Genomic DNA, 15,781 nt, shown 5'->3' on the forward strand with positions numbered 1-15,781 from the left:
GGTCGCCATACCAGTACACGTCTATCCGCTCGATACAATATGAAACGAGACTCTTCCGACTAGACAGCATGTTTCCAGTCACCTACAGTCCAGTGTCGTTGAGGGACCCAGGCGAGGCGTAAGGCTTTGTGTACTGCAGTCATGAGGGTACACGAGTGGGCCTTCGGCTCCAAAAGCTCATATCCACGATGTTTCGCTGAATTATTCGAACGCTGACTTTTGTTGATGGCTCAGCATTGAAATCTGCATCAGTTTGCGGAAGGGTTGCACTTGTGTCACGTTGAACAGTTCAGTTCAGTCGTCGTTCGTCCCGTTCTTGCAGGGTGTTTCCAAACTTCATCGCTACCTCGTATCCCAACGCTTGTTTGCCGACTATAACACCACATTCAAACCCACTTAAATTATGATAACCTGCCATTGTAGCAGCAGTAACCGGTCTAACAACCGCGCCAGACACTTCTTGTCGTATACAGCCGTTGCTGACCGCAGCGCAGTATTCTGTTTACTTATCTATTTGAATACGCATGCATATATTAGTTTCTTTGGCTTAGTTTCAACACTAGAGTGTAGGATCTTTCAAGGAACTATAAGTGTGTTAGTTCAGGGCTGGTTGTAGGTTGGAAATGGCTGCATCTACAAATCAGAAATATTTAAAGATAATTATTAGGGCTCAGGATCTGTCGTTTTTGCCTGAGGTTCGCTAACTATTCTATATGTTGCGAAATAGTTCACATTTGTATAAATGTAGTTCATTGTTATGAAATAACACACTTTCTGAATGATCTCGTACATGGACATCCCGTCATAATGCAGATACAGAATAGAGAAAAAGAAATTAGATGTTCCACAACCAGTGATAGTGAATCTCTATAGTTTAAAAAAGGGGGGGGGATTTGTATCGTATTACAGATGTTACATTCGAACAGGAAAACGGCCGGAAGAATTTTTATTCGCTTAATGGACCCGGTGATTGTAAGGTGATGTACCCAGATGGTGCTCAATGATCAACTACCTAAACAGAAAAGACTGTCACTGACTGACTACAAAAACACATGTTGGTAGAGTTATAAATAATTACAAGTGTGCCATGCTTGTTCCTAGGAGAAGAGTACGTTCTTGTGTGTGAGGATTTAGATGAATATTTAGCTAAAATAAACAATGTGAATAAATAGCTAAGAAGTGCTCTTTTGCACCCGACTGCATAAGATAGGTTTATGAATGTTGAGCACCCACTAAAATTTTTTGGTACAAAGAACTTTAGAAAATGTAGGATAGAAGTCGCGTGAATTTGCCCAGCAAAGCAGCGCGTTCTGGCTTTAATGGGTTAATCGTAGCAAACAGGTAACCTTGTTATCCACTGCCAGTGGCTTTATCGTAAGCAGTATCGGAGGGGCGTCGCGTCAACACACAACTCTCCTGGCGTTTGCGGGATTTCTTATCCTTGGAGACGCTACGTTGCATTCAGCTAGCTTCGCAATCGGACTCAAGAGAATGAGTGCACCACTGTTCACCTTCGACCAACTAAAATTACCAGGCATCAAGAGGAATCGGAACTGGGTCCTCCGCAAAGCAGAGAAGCAAGCTGACCAGATACCTACAGAGACGGACCAAGTATTTAGTATAACCAGTCAAATGGTCATACTTGGGTAATAGTCAAATCTTACAATGCAGGTACTTCAGTCTACTGTACTTATAGTTACAAGTGATTTGTTTGTGGCTGTGAGTGAAGAATGACTGAGTAATTAATTTGTCCGTCCGTTTTCCTCGTCCCCCTAATAGCTATCGGTATTAAATCTCACCTGTGATACATGTGCTGTCTCGACAACGGCTGGTATCAAGCTCCATCAAGTCCATATGTGTATCAGTGATTACTGATAAAGAAAGAGACAATAGGGAAAATCCACAGAACAAGGAAACAGACAGATCTAGTTCGATGTTGCATATGTTGAGGCACTGCAACACGTTAAATGAGAGGTGGCCTGTTACACATGAATAACTGTTACTGCTCTCCAGCAGAGTTAAGAAACAGACTAGATTTATCTTGCTGCGAATCAGGACACAATAATAATCAAACAGAACAAATTAGGGAAATAATGTTGAATGATCCTACCCCTCAATCGAGAGAGGGTGCTCCGAGAGGTAGTTGACATATTAAAAGTCATAAGATTTGTGAAGACCAGCCGAGGCACGGGCGGTTGAGACCGCTTTAATGGGCCCATGACACGATTCCAGCACCAGACACTTGTACACGTTATCGCGTCGCTTCGGAATTACTGCCGATTAGAACGCGGAAGCTGATTACTGACTACGCTGCGTGCAGTGGGCAACAGCCGCGACCGACGTAACCAGCATGCACATCTGTGCATAACGGCGCGACTTACTCGCGAACGATAGTTACGAACTGGAAGCGTCTGAGCACTGACTTCGACTGGGATGTCAAGGGCCTCTCCCATTACATTTGTATCCCGGGACCCTGTCTACTTCCACCGACAAGAAGGGTAGCTCTTTAGTCAAGCTAACAGGTGCGCATTCGTTCTGGCCCTTGGCGTCAGTGTCGGCGCTATAGCTGGAACGCCTGGAATAGCACGTCTTCAGCAAAAACGGCGTACGGGGTGTATCCATCTGCTCCCAGCGAATAAGAACTGAAATTCGAATTACGGCTACCTTAGCCGCCTAGTAATATACCATATTGCATCAGTTCTGTATCAAATATATCAGGCGTCCGAAAATTATTATCTCCTCACGAGCTGGGTGTTATGTTGTTAAGCAAATCCCCTGAGGTCCCTAATTGCCGGGGAAAATTAATAGGAAATTAATGAACTCGTCGTATAAACTACTGGGCTGATCAGCCGGTGACTTATATCACTCGACTCGACATCTATAAACGAAGTAAAATCTGTTACCAATGATATTGATTAAATTTTATTATGGCACTCTCCTTTTGCTTTGTCAGAGGGCTAGACTAGCTGCTACTATGACTCCACTTGTTCTGTAGCTGCTGCTTATTTTGAAGTCTGTGCATGCCTTTTAATAAATTTGAGTATAGACCAATACACCTCGTACTTACACATGGCTTTTCAGTTCAAACTACAGTACAGCTAAAGTCAAAATATATGTATACTCTAATGAATGTTCCGATAACTTGTGTGCCGCATTACTGCCTGTCAAGACATGAAACAATTCTTTTATTTCAGAATAAACACAAACTTTATAAATTCATAAGCAAAACAGGAAAGCTAGTTACCTTAAAGATAACAGCAACTACAAGGATATGCTGAAAAGTACTTCCTCTGCATCTTTATTGTGAAAACTCTTAAGGCTTCTTAAACAAAACAAACTTTAATAACATTCGTCATGTTTATTCTTCATGTCTAAATATTTATTTCTCAACATACTACCCTGACGACGAACTCATTTCTCGCTACGAGTGAAAGTTTTTTGATACCGTCACCGTAGAAACATGGTTAACGCAGCTACAATCTCTGCTTGCATCACCTCACCACTCTTCAGATTTTGGCAATATGTGAAAAGCAGATGCGATCAATTCGGGACTGTACGGAAGATTATCGATGACCTTAAAATGGTTCAAATGGCTCTGAGCACTATGCGACTTAACTTCTGACGTCATCAGGCGCCTAGAACTTAGAACTAATTAAACCTAACTAACCTAAGGACATCACACACATCCATGCCCGAGGCAGGATTCGAACCTGCGACCGTAGCGGTCACGCCTTTAACCGCACGGCCACACCGGCCGGCTGATGACCGTAAACCCAAGGCGTTGGATTGTTGCTGACGATGCAGCGCATGTGTGTTTTGGCATTGTCAGAGTGAAGGAGAGGGTGCTCCATGTGTGGACGGACTGTTCGAAGTCGTGCTGTCTGTTTTCTAGGGGATTACAGCACACAGTTTCTCACTCACCTACGTAGTTACGTTACACATCATCACGTTACATGCAGCAGTTGAGGGTCCTCCAGGGCCACAGTGTTGGAACTTCCGTCAGCGATGCGGGAAAGTCGACCGAGTAATACGCATAAAATGTAACCGATAGAAAGAATAGAACGAAAATTTCAGGGGCATAAAGAAGCCAGCAAATTAAGAAAAAAGTTCTTGTGAAACGTGTGTAATGTTACTTTTGATTTTTTTTATCCTCATTATTAATATGTCACCATTATTTTCAGGAGAGCCACTAACTCCAAGTTCTGTATCGTTCACCACTCCGACGTTGTTTGGCAGCTGAAACTTACGATGCAAGCACCAGAGCAGTGGCAGTGCTGTTTCATCTGGTGCTGCACGCTATCGGGAAATTTTCTATAGCGACGTAAAAGACTGAAGACTTGTACATGACATGTGAGGTTCCCACTGCATTCAGCTGTAAAGTTAGGCTTGAGCTACGGGCTACTCTATGGACTAAGCTGAACATTCTGTTATAACCTCATATACTTATTGATTGCTGTCTCGTGCAATGATGACGCAGAATGGCCCACTAGTGGGACAACGCTTATCAGCTTCCACCCATGCACCACTGTCGTAGCAGCATGTCATGTAAAGTCCTAAACGTTGTGCTAGACAAACCCACTCGCCGAAAACGAATGAATTTAGGGAAACATGTTTTAATGGTTTCCTTGCAGCTACATCTACATCTGAATCACCACACTGCAACTAACACTTAAAATTCTTGGTAGGAGGTTCATCGAATCACATTTAGACTGTTTCTTTACCGTTCCAATCTCGAATAGCACGTGGGAAAAATGAGCACATAAAGCTCTTATTTTGTCACAATGGTCATTTCTTCCCCTATGTGTGGGCGTCAATAAAATAGTTTCGGTTCCGAAGGAGAAAGGTAAAAAAACTTTCACTGCAGCGAGAAATGCCTTTATTCAACGATTGCAACCCCATATCACATGTCATAACTTCATCACTCACTCATATATTTCACTATAATGCAAAACTAGCTGCTCTTCTAATAACTTTGTCGATCTCCCCCGTAAATCCTATTGAGTAAGGAAACCACACCGCACAACAAAACTACAGATAATTTCGGACAAGCTTAGTGCAGGCAGTCTCCTCAGTTGATCAGTTCCGCCTACTAAGTGTTCTGAAAATAAGACGCAGTCTTTGGTTTTCCTCCCTCACAACATAGTCCATGTAATGGTTCTGATTTTAACTATTGGTAATTCTAATCTTGAGAGTGGCGTAATTCACTGTGCAATCCTCTTCAACCCTGGATGCATGCAGTTGTTCACTCGCGAAGGGTCATTAAGCCGTTGTCCTGAAGACAAATCTGGAGATCTAGGAGGCCACGGAGTACATTAATATCACACAGACAGTTCATAGATATTCGTGCCACGAATGGACGAGAACTGTCCTGTTCAATGCTGGCAGGACGATACAGTCGCATGACAAGGCAGGAAGTCCGTGATTCACAGTAATGCCATCAGAATTCCTTGTCATTGCCAGTTACAGTCAGCCACCTTTCACACCATATGATGTATATAGCCTAATTCACTTTCCACTTGGTTTTGGCCTTCTGATTACTATATTGGAGGTGAACGACAGCATCATCTGCAAAGAAGCGAAGATGGGTGCTCCAATTGTCTCCCACACCGCCTATTCAGATTCAGAAAATCTCCTTGGGGAACGCTAGATATCACATTTGTCACTCTCAATCACTTTTCTTCGTCCCTAAGAACTGTGACTGGTCTGACAGGAAATCACAAATCTAGTCATTCAACTCTGACGATACTGCACAGGCACGCAATATGATTAGAAGCCGTTTGTGAGGAACGCTGTGAAAAGCATTCTATAAATCTAGAAATATGGAACCAATCTGAGTTCCCCTGTCGACAACAGTCACTGCTTTGTGTGAATAAGGGGTTGGGGTTGTTTGGGAGAGGAGACCAGACAGCGAGGTCATCGGTCTCATCAGATTGGGGAAGGACAGGGAAGGAAGTCGGCCGTACCCTTTCAAAGGAGCCATCCTGGCATTTGCCTGGAGCGATTTGGGGAAATCACGGAAAACCTAAATCAGGATGGCCGGACGCGGGATTGAACCGTCGTTCTCCCGAATGCGAGTCCAGTGTGTTAGCCACTGCGCCACCTCGCTCGGTGTGAATATGGAGCCAGCCAGCTGTGTTTCCCTAGAACGATCTTTTACGACTCTGTGTTGATAATGTGTCAGTAGAATGTTGACTTCGAGGTAATCCCTAATTTCGAAAACATTGTTTGTCCCAGAATCCTACTGCTGATCAATGCCGTTTATGTGAGTCCGTAATTCAGTGGATTACTTCTGTATCCTTTCTTGGATATTTGCGTCGTCTGTGAATATTTCCACTCATTCCGCAAGTATATTTCGTGGAGCGAGCGTTCGCATATGATTGCCAAGTAAGGAGACATTACAACATAATTGAAAGGTTCATAACTGGTATACAGTCTGAACTGGAAGTTTCGGTTTTATTAACTAAGGTTAGCCGCTTAGTTACATCCACAGAAACTACTTTTACGTTACTCATGTTCTCAGCTATTCTTGAATTCTGGAATACTTTCTCCGTCCTTTTTGATGAAGGAATTTCGGAAAACCATGATTAGTATTTCCACTTTAGTGGCAGTGTCATCGATGACGTTACTTACCATTTCTGTAGTGCAGTGTAGGTATTGACTGTATCTCGCCGTTGGTCTACTTCAAATACGGCCAGAAGTTCTATGTATTTTCTCCAGTTTTGTTGTGGAAACTATTAAAAACCTAAAATCATTTCACATTCACGTCCGCGGAAAAATTCGAATTGTTAAACATCACCAACCTTACAAGGGGAGGTCACGGCGTTGAGATCTCAGACAGACTTCAAACGTTGTAGACCTTTAGTAAGCCATTAAAACAATGTAATGTACAAGTAGTAAGATGCGATACTCTGGAAATTCCGACAAAACTGCAAGAGAAGTTTTATTCATCTGTTACGTGCCTTCTGCACCTGTGCGTAAGTACCGCATGTAAGAGTTCATTGCCGGCCGCGGTGGTCGTGCGGTTCTAGGCGGTCCAGTCCGGAGCCGCGCTGCTGCTACGATCGCAGGTTCGAATCCTGCCTCGGGCATGGATGTGTGTGATGTCCTTAGGTTAGTTAGGTTTAATTAGTTCTAAGTTCTAGGGGACTGATGACCACAGCAGTTGAGTCCCATAGTGCTCAGAGCCATTTGAACCATTTAAGAGTTCATTGTAATCAAGTTGTCAGCGTTCGACAAAATTAACTATTTAACTATTAGAACAAAGACATTTCTAACTGTCGACAAGTAAACAAACAAACGGATAGAGTTTTCTCGAAATATATCTCTGTCGTGATTTGTGACCTCCCATACACATGCAATCTGATAAGGAATCCGGAACTACTTTGTTCCCCGACGCTTCGAGCTGCAGACACAACGGGATGCCCCATTTGTCTATTAACCTGCGTAGAGGTGAGACGTTGCTAATGTAGCAAGAATAAATAGTGCACGTGAGTTGAACCATCGCTTCATGCACGTTCGCCTTAACAAGCTCGAATGCTACCCAGTTCTCTTCCTTTCTTTGTTCATTATTGTTCGTTATATTTGGTCGTGGCGGTCACACGAAATCCGCTCAGTTTTCTTTCGTTACAGAGAGCAGCTCTGAGCTACCGTGTAGGCACTACATGATAACAATGAATAGCGTCCGGCACCTACGCACGATTACATAAGCCACGTAATAGCCGCGTAAAACTTCTCTTGTGATTTTGTCGGAATTGGTATTGTAGTGCACCTTATTGTTTGCAGGTTGTGTTGTTTTATTGGTCTACAAATGGTGTACTAAGTTTGAAGAAAGTCGGCGATCCCAAAGTCGTGTGCTCCCCCTTTTGTGTTCTTTCAAATTTAGCTTGCTTTTTTGTCTCTTCAACTGTGTTCTGACCTGTTTTGTGTAGTGATAGTCATCTGTCGCCTCTCGTATTAAATTATTTGGCACAAATCTCCCAGTTTCCGTCAAAACTGTATCTTTGAATTCAAGCAATGTCTGGTCTACACTTACATAGTTGGAAGCAATGGTGACTATCTCTTGGGAAGATTTTAAGCGAATTTTTACCTGCTTTTTTAAATACATGTATTTTTTCGTAATTTTGTTATGCACCTTATGTGTCCAAGATTGGTTGTTGCTATGAGGTCAAGTATGCTCTGGTAACCAGTTACACTTATAGTGGGCTCCTGAAGCAATGGTTTAATGCTGACTGCTGTCAAAAAGGGCAGCCATCATTGTACATCAGGGTCATCCATTATGAATATTTGCTAGAATAATGTCGTATAACTAATGTTAGCATCAAATAACGTCTTCGGTACTCTAAACATAACAAGTATGCATGAGATTGTATGCACGTCGTACGTTAGTGTTCCGGGATTAGTAAAACGTTGAATTATTTGCTTAATCCAAATATATGTATTCATTGTGTTTTAGAACAGTCAAGTGTGGCAGCTCCGTCTGCCAGAGCTGCTCTCCTTACGCTGGAGCGAGTACACGCCAATCAGTTTGCAGTAATACGATAGTGCAATGTGTGTGTTATTCCGAATTACGATGCAAAATTCTTTCGAACTTTACATCGTAATTCGAACTTATCCAGTGTAAAGTCTTATTTATCCGTCGACACAGGGCAAGCGACTTTGAAGTAATACGTCTGTCCTGTACGGGACTGTACATAATGGATATACGAGTACAGGTTGTTGGTACTTGGTTGTCGATATATGGTAGCAAGGGTCTGCCCGTAAGATGTGCACAGATAGCCAAATGGTAAGGCGTCACTCGCGATAAGCGGGATATCCGGGATCGAGTCCACATCCGGGACAAATTTCCATTATCGTCATTCTGTTCTACAGCTGATCCTTTTCATATTCCAATTGCGAAAACACTCGATGAGTTTTCAGTGCTGCCTCATGGAAGTAACTTTGACGAGATATCTTGTAGCATTGTGTTTCGGATGGGTGTAAGCTATGTTACGTCCACGGTGTATCGTATTCACTTGCTCTCGACTTGTTGGTCTCTCTGCCATACCTTACCCATCGCCATTGCTTCGTTTCTCATGTACGGTACGTCCTTTTAACATCCTTTGAAAAGGAGTAGCAACGAAACGTGTAAGGTTCATATAAGCTAATAAAAAATTGTGAAAGACCAAAGTACAAACACCTGCATCTTGAGTGGTACTGTGACCAAGAAGCATAGACTTGTGATTAATGGCTTCGCTTTGTGTTCTGGATTATCCTGGACTTCCCTATGTGACCATCCTTGGCGATTGGTGGTGACCTGGGCTGAAGTCCATACTTCGAACACAGAGCGGTGTTACTCCTGGCATCCCGATTTTGGCAACCGTCGGGTATGGCATCAGCTCACGGCTACTAATGATTCAGGGAATTGTGACGGTACTACGGTACATCCCTAACATCCTTGCATAGTCATGTGCTACCTCTCATGCGACCATACTGTGCTGCCACTATTCAGCAGAACAATGGTCATCCATACAAGGCACGTATCTATCTGTATGAAAAGTCTGCGTGATATTGAGGTTCTCTCGTGACCTGCAAGAACCACAGGTGTATTCTCAGTAGTGGACCCAATGACTAAGGACTTAATGACAGCCTCCCCAAGCGAATCAGTGCGTACATCCAGCATTCAGTCCAGAGGGGCTGCAGTGGCCTATTACTACCAATTAGTGACTGGAATCACTGAAATACCATCACATACCCAGGTACCTGACGAACTTCGAACTTCCACGTGTTGAGTTCTGCCATTGGTGTCTGGATAAAATGGAATCGGAAATACTGTGTCTTCAGCTTTTCAGTCCTTCAGATGAAGGCGACATGAGCCTTTCAGAGCGAGTGAAACAGAACATGCGGCATTTTGTACCAGCAAATCCGCGCCAGTACTTTGAAGAACTGTTGCATAAAGGTTGGCTTTTGGTTCACTATTTCTTGTGTCCCCATCGCAGCACGAATATGTCATTGTACCATTAGTGCTAAACGGGAAGTCCACATGTGGATCAACTGACTGTAAAGACATTTTCAGCTACACAACAGTACACACGGCATTAACAGCCTTGTCACGAGTGCATGATGTGTTCTTTGAGATGACAGAGTGAGCACAATCTCCTGTCCACCTCAATCACTGGATCTGGCTCCAAGTGAATTCGGTGTAAAATGAAGGGTCACGTACACTAAAATAGTCCTCATGTGCTGGAAGAGCTACAGCAGAACATTGAAATCTCTATTGCTGCTATTCTTCAGGCGTGTCTCACAGTTTGATTAATCGAGACCAGTATTCTATCAACGTCAACAGTGGTCATTTTTAGCATCTCCTGTGATGTTCATTAACAACGGTCAATCGCGGGTTAGTGTTATTGTAAAAACTGTCCAATACAATTAGATTTGGCCGAACTTGTGCACGCACCACTGAGGGAATGTAGCTGTCCCTGTTAAAATCGTTGAAAGATACAGGTTAAAGCATTATGGTACTCTCTGATCGCTGTAGTCTGACACATTACCACAGTTACACAAAAAATGGGTACCAACTATAACCGTACAGTGATTTCAATAGGTGGGCATAAGGCTGGCGGGAATAATTGATCCACAGTGGCTATAGGCAACTTCATAGCTACATATCTCAAACCCCAACAATTTTAAACGCATGTCGCAACTGGGATCAGTTTATCTTTCTCCACTAAAGCAGAAGAATCTATCTTAATAGAACTGGGTAAAATATTGTGTGGTTAAATTGTATATTAGCATCACTTATGCAGTATCTTCAGAATGGCGACATGTACATCACTTTACATTTTTAAAGATGCTTGAAAAAAAAAGTACATAGATTACCACCTTGCAATGGAACTATGTTAATGAAATTTTTTCGCAAATGTGGTATCTTTCTGACATTAGCTGCATTTGTTACGAAGCTATTTATTGGTGACACACGAAAATTTGCGCTGAGTCGTCTATCGGACCCGGATTTCCTGCTTGTCGCGAGCGGTCATCTTAACCAATCGGCTGTTCGAGCATGCTTCCAAGACTAACCCAAACAGCCATATATCGTACTGTCTACAAGCCCATCGCTGGAAACTTTACTTGGATTCACGACACAGGGTTTCAAGAGACTAAAGTTTTCAACGCTACTATTAAGCTCGTCATTTTTCCCGTCGGTGTTTGTAACACTTATTATTGACAAAGTCTGAAGAAACATGTGTCACCGGTAGGTAATACCTTCATAACTAATGCAGCTTAACTCAGATAGATTCTGCAACAGCGAGTAGATTTAACAACTCCATACTGGTTGAAAATTTTCGGGAAGACAAATTTATTTCCATAAAAATAATTGAGTCGTAAGGCTAACACTTCTACGTAATTGTCAGTTTAGATTCTTTCTCTTAGTTTTGCATAATGAACTAGTCGTTCCCCAGTTACAGCTTAGAACTTTCTGTGTTACATTCCAGTGAATGGTTCGTGTCTGAGCACGGCAGATAATAAAGTGTAACCCGCGGAGTCTGCGTAACATCGAAAAACTTTTTCGTTAGCCAGAGTCGTAACAAAAAAAAGGGCGAAGCGATGAAGTTTCGAAAAACCACTGAAAGGAGGCGTTTCCGATAACACGGGAGCCAATATCGACCCGCAAGACGGATTTGCCCACGGCTGCATTTCTTAGTAGCCGACCTTTCACGCGAAGCTGCTGAATCGCGTGTCCCACCATTCTTTCCAATTCCCCCGCCCGCAGTTTACAAATGTTGCCACGGACTCTGAATGTGATAGCGTGTAGCGCGTTGGCAGTCAGAATAATTGGGTGGCAAATAAAGTTCGTTTTATTCAGTGAACTGTGTTAACAATTTGGCAAACACCGAGAGGAAAGAAAACAGGCAGAGCGAAACTGGTAATATGACACTGACTCTAAAGACATTGACAGAATTCATTAGCAGGCAGTGAATTGGCACTTCATGCAGATCAGGATTTACTTGATGTGGCAAAGATGAAGGAGGTACAAACAGAATAAGCAGAGCGTAGTTGTAACTGAAGGTAGTCCCAATTTCAATGCGGTCATATTTCTGCAAACTAATGAGACATCGTCTTCTGCTCCATGTGTTTAACAACGTACACTCAAAACCAATGTTCTGTGGTTATGGGTTTTGCTGATACTGTTTGATCCCGAATTTTATCGCAATAAATATATTAGTTGTGCTTCTGAGAAATTTTCTGCTGGATTGTTCTGCTGCGCCCTCATCCTTTCCCCTTATTACTTATTGTAGATTATTGGAAAATTACGTGCAAATTTATTGTAAGCGAGGTGTTTCAGACGGCTGTATCGAGAATTTTATCTTATTTAATTTTGTATTAATACATGTCCAGTTTTAAGAGGCATGACCTAGCTTCATGAAGGTGACGAGTAAATTTGCAATGCGCGAGTGTAATTACAGGCTTGTAACTTTCGCTGCCCCCATTGGACCTCCATTAGCAGCTGCACTTCAATTATAACAATACGGTACAATTATTAAATATAAGACTTCACAATCTGTCAGGTTCTGCATAGGTTCTTTTATAGAAATGCTACAGATGCTCACGGCCACTACAGTACAGTTATTGAGATCTGAGGCCCGCCTGTTGTGGTTACAACTGTTTATAAATGCCCAAACATCGGCTACCGACAGTTTACTCTTGCTGTCGGTGTTTCCTTACTATTGTACGTTGTTGGGTTCTGTACCGGCCCCTTTATATTACTGTGTACAAGTGCCGTGTCGTCTCCGACTAAATGCTGTTACTCTGAATTTGACTGGAGAATTAGCAACTCACTTTCTATATTAAACGTGATTTCGTTGCTCGAAAACATTGAGAAAATTTATTTCGTATTTTCTGAAATATAGTTACAAAATATACGATTTCGTCTGCTTTGCCACCGGTCTTGGAAATTTACAAACAAATACGCTGCATTATTTTGTACACCTCGACTTACAAGCTATCAGTTTCCAATCGATGAAGGTAGTCGTTGAAAATGTGCGGGCTTTACCTTAATACTGCGGAGGAAACCACTTCATTACGTGACTTGCCAATACCCTCAGGGACATTGATAATGATGCGAGGGAACTATCAGTCAGTGTGCTGTCATGAACCTCGTTGTGGAAGTCAACAATGATGAGAACTGCTTCACAGTTAGGCAACACTTCGTAAAGCCATCTCTCTCTCTCTCTCTCTCTCTCTCTCTCTCTCTCTTTCTCTGAATTTTGGTTTCCTTTTGTTTTTTGTTTTTTTCTTTTGAACCATCAGTGTTCATGCCGCCCACCACAGTTCTTCCCCTGTGACAAGCACCATCTCAGAGTAGCATTTTCAAATTGTGTCAGCAATTATTTGCTGGATCTATTCCAATCACTGTTTTTCTCTACAATTCTTACCCTCTACAGCTTTCTCCAGTGCCATGTAACATTTTCCATGATGCCTTAACAGATATCCTACCATCCTGCACCTTCGTCTCATTAGTGTTTTCCCTATATTCCTTTCTGCACCTATTCTTCTGAGGACCTCTTCATTCCTTACCTTATCAATTCACCTGATTTTTAACATTCTCCTGTAGCGCAACATCTTAAATGCTTCGGTTCTCTTCAGTTCCTGTATTCCAACAGCCAATGTTTCACTACCATACAATGATGTACATTTTCAGAAATTTGTCCCTCAAATTAAGACCTATGTTTGATACTAGTAGACTTTTCTTGGCCAGGAACGCCATTTCTGCTAATGCTTGTCTGCTTTTCATGTCTTCCTTTCTCCGTCCGCCTTGGGTTATCTTGTTTCCTAGGTAGCAGGCTTCTTTAACTTCATCTACTTCGTGATCACTAAACATAATGTTACGTTTCTCGCTGTCCTCATTTCCGCTACTTCTCATTGCATTCATCTTTCTTCGATTTGCTCTCAATACCTATTCTGTACATATTAGACCTCAACAGCAAATCTTATCATCGCTATGCCTTCACCTTGAATTTTAATTCCACTCTTCAGTCTTTCTTTTATTTCCGCCAGTGTTTCTTCGATGTACAGACCCAATAGTAGGGCGAAAGGCTACACCCTAGCCTTACATCCTTTTTAATCTAAGCACTTCAATCTTGCTCTTTCACTCTTGGCTCTTGTATATATTGTATATTACCCATTTTTCCCTGGAGCTTGTCTCTATGTTTCTCAGAATTTTGAACATTTTGCACCACTTTACACTGTCGAGCACTTTCCCTCCGTCGACATATTCTACAAACGGGTCTTGGTTTCTCTTCAGTGTTGCATCCATTATCAACCGCAATATCAGAATTGCCTGTCTGTTGGCTTTCATATTTGTAAAGCCAAACCAACTGTCATCTAACAGATCAGCAGTTTTCGTTTACTTTCTTCTATATATTATTCTTGTCTGCAACTTGGATTGATGAGCTGATAAACTTATTGTGCGATAATTCTCGCACTATTTCGCTCCTGCTTTCGTTAGAACTGTAAGGATGCTGCTCTTCCGAAAGTCAGATGATATTTAGCCACGCTCATTAATTCTACACACCAATAAGAATATTCGTTTTTTGCCATTATCCCCAATTACTTTAGAGTATCTAATGGAATATTATCCGACCCTTGTACCTTATTTGATCTTAGGTCTTCCAAAAATCAAACAATGCGAACTCCAGATAAGAATATCAACAATGTAGGAAAAGACAGGTTGATACTTACTGTAAAGAAGACACGTCAAGTTGCAGCAGGCACAATTAAAAGACACACTCACACATAGTCTTCGGCCACAGCCTTCGTCAGTAAAAAAGAACACACACGCGCCATTCGCACACATACACACACACACACACACACATACACACGCACGCACACATAGCATTCCGGCCCGAGACGCTGAAGTTGGCAGTCGTGTGTGCGTGAGGTGTGCTTCCTTGCTTGCGTTTGTGTGAACGGCGTGTGTGTGTGTGTGTGTGTGTGTGTGTGTGTGTGTGTGTGTGTCTTTTACTGACGAAGGCTGTGGCAGAAAGCTATGTGTGAGTGTCTTTTAATTGTGCCTGTCTTCCACCTAAAGTGTCTTCTTTACAGTTAATAGGAATACGTCTGTTCGTACACTGTCGTTACGTCTTCCGAAGCTGTTTCAAATTCTGATTCTAACACTGGGTCTCCCATATCTCCGACAATGGCTCTTGTTTCTTCTTCTGTCCCAAATGCCTTCAGTGTACTCTTTCCATTTAATAGAGGAATTCCCGTTGTACTCTTAATATTACTACTCTTGCTTTTAATTTCACCGAAGTTTGTTTTGACTTTTCTATATGCTGAGTCTTCAGTCCTTCCGACAATAACTTCGTTTTCAATTTCTACACATTTTTTTCATGCAGCCGTTTCACCTTAGGTACCTTGGGCTTCTTATTCATTTAATTGCCAAGTGACTTGTATTTCTGTACTCCTGAATTTTTGTACCTCCTTCTTTCAGCGATCGTCTGAAATATAGCTTCTGCTACCCATGTTTCTTCGCAGTTACCTTCTTTGTACCTACGTATCTCTTTCCAACTTCCCTGATTGCCTATTCAAGAGACATCCATTCCTCATCAGCTGAACTGCCTGCTGAGCTGTTCCTTACTGCAGTATGTACAGCCTCAGAGAACTGAGATATGAGACAGGAATGTAGTATTTCGACCTTACCTTGAATCTATTTATCAATGCGGAAATGAAAAGAAGGTAAAGGAATGGGATCAATATTTAGGTTGAAACAATATCAACACTACAATTCGGTGAAGACAGCACT

The sequence above is a fragment of the Schistocerca serialis genome, chromosome 7 (assembly GCF_023864345.2).
Source record: "Schistocerca serialis cubense isolate TAMUIC-IGC-003099 chromosome 7, iqSchSeri2.2, whole genome shotgun sequence".
NCBI classification, from domain to species: Eukaryota; Metazoa; Arthropoda; class Insecta; order Orthoptera; family Acrididae; genus Schistocerca; species Schistocerca serialis.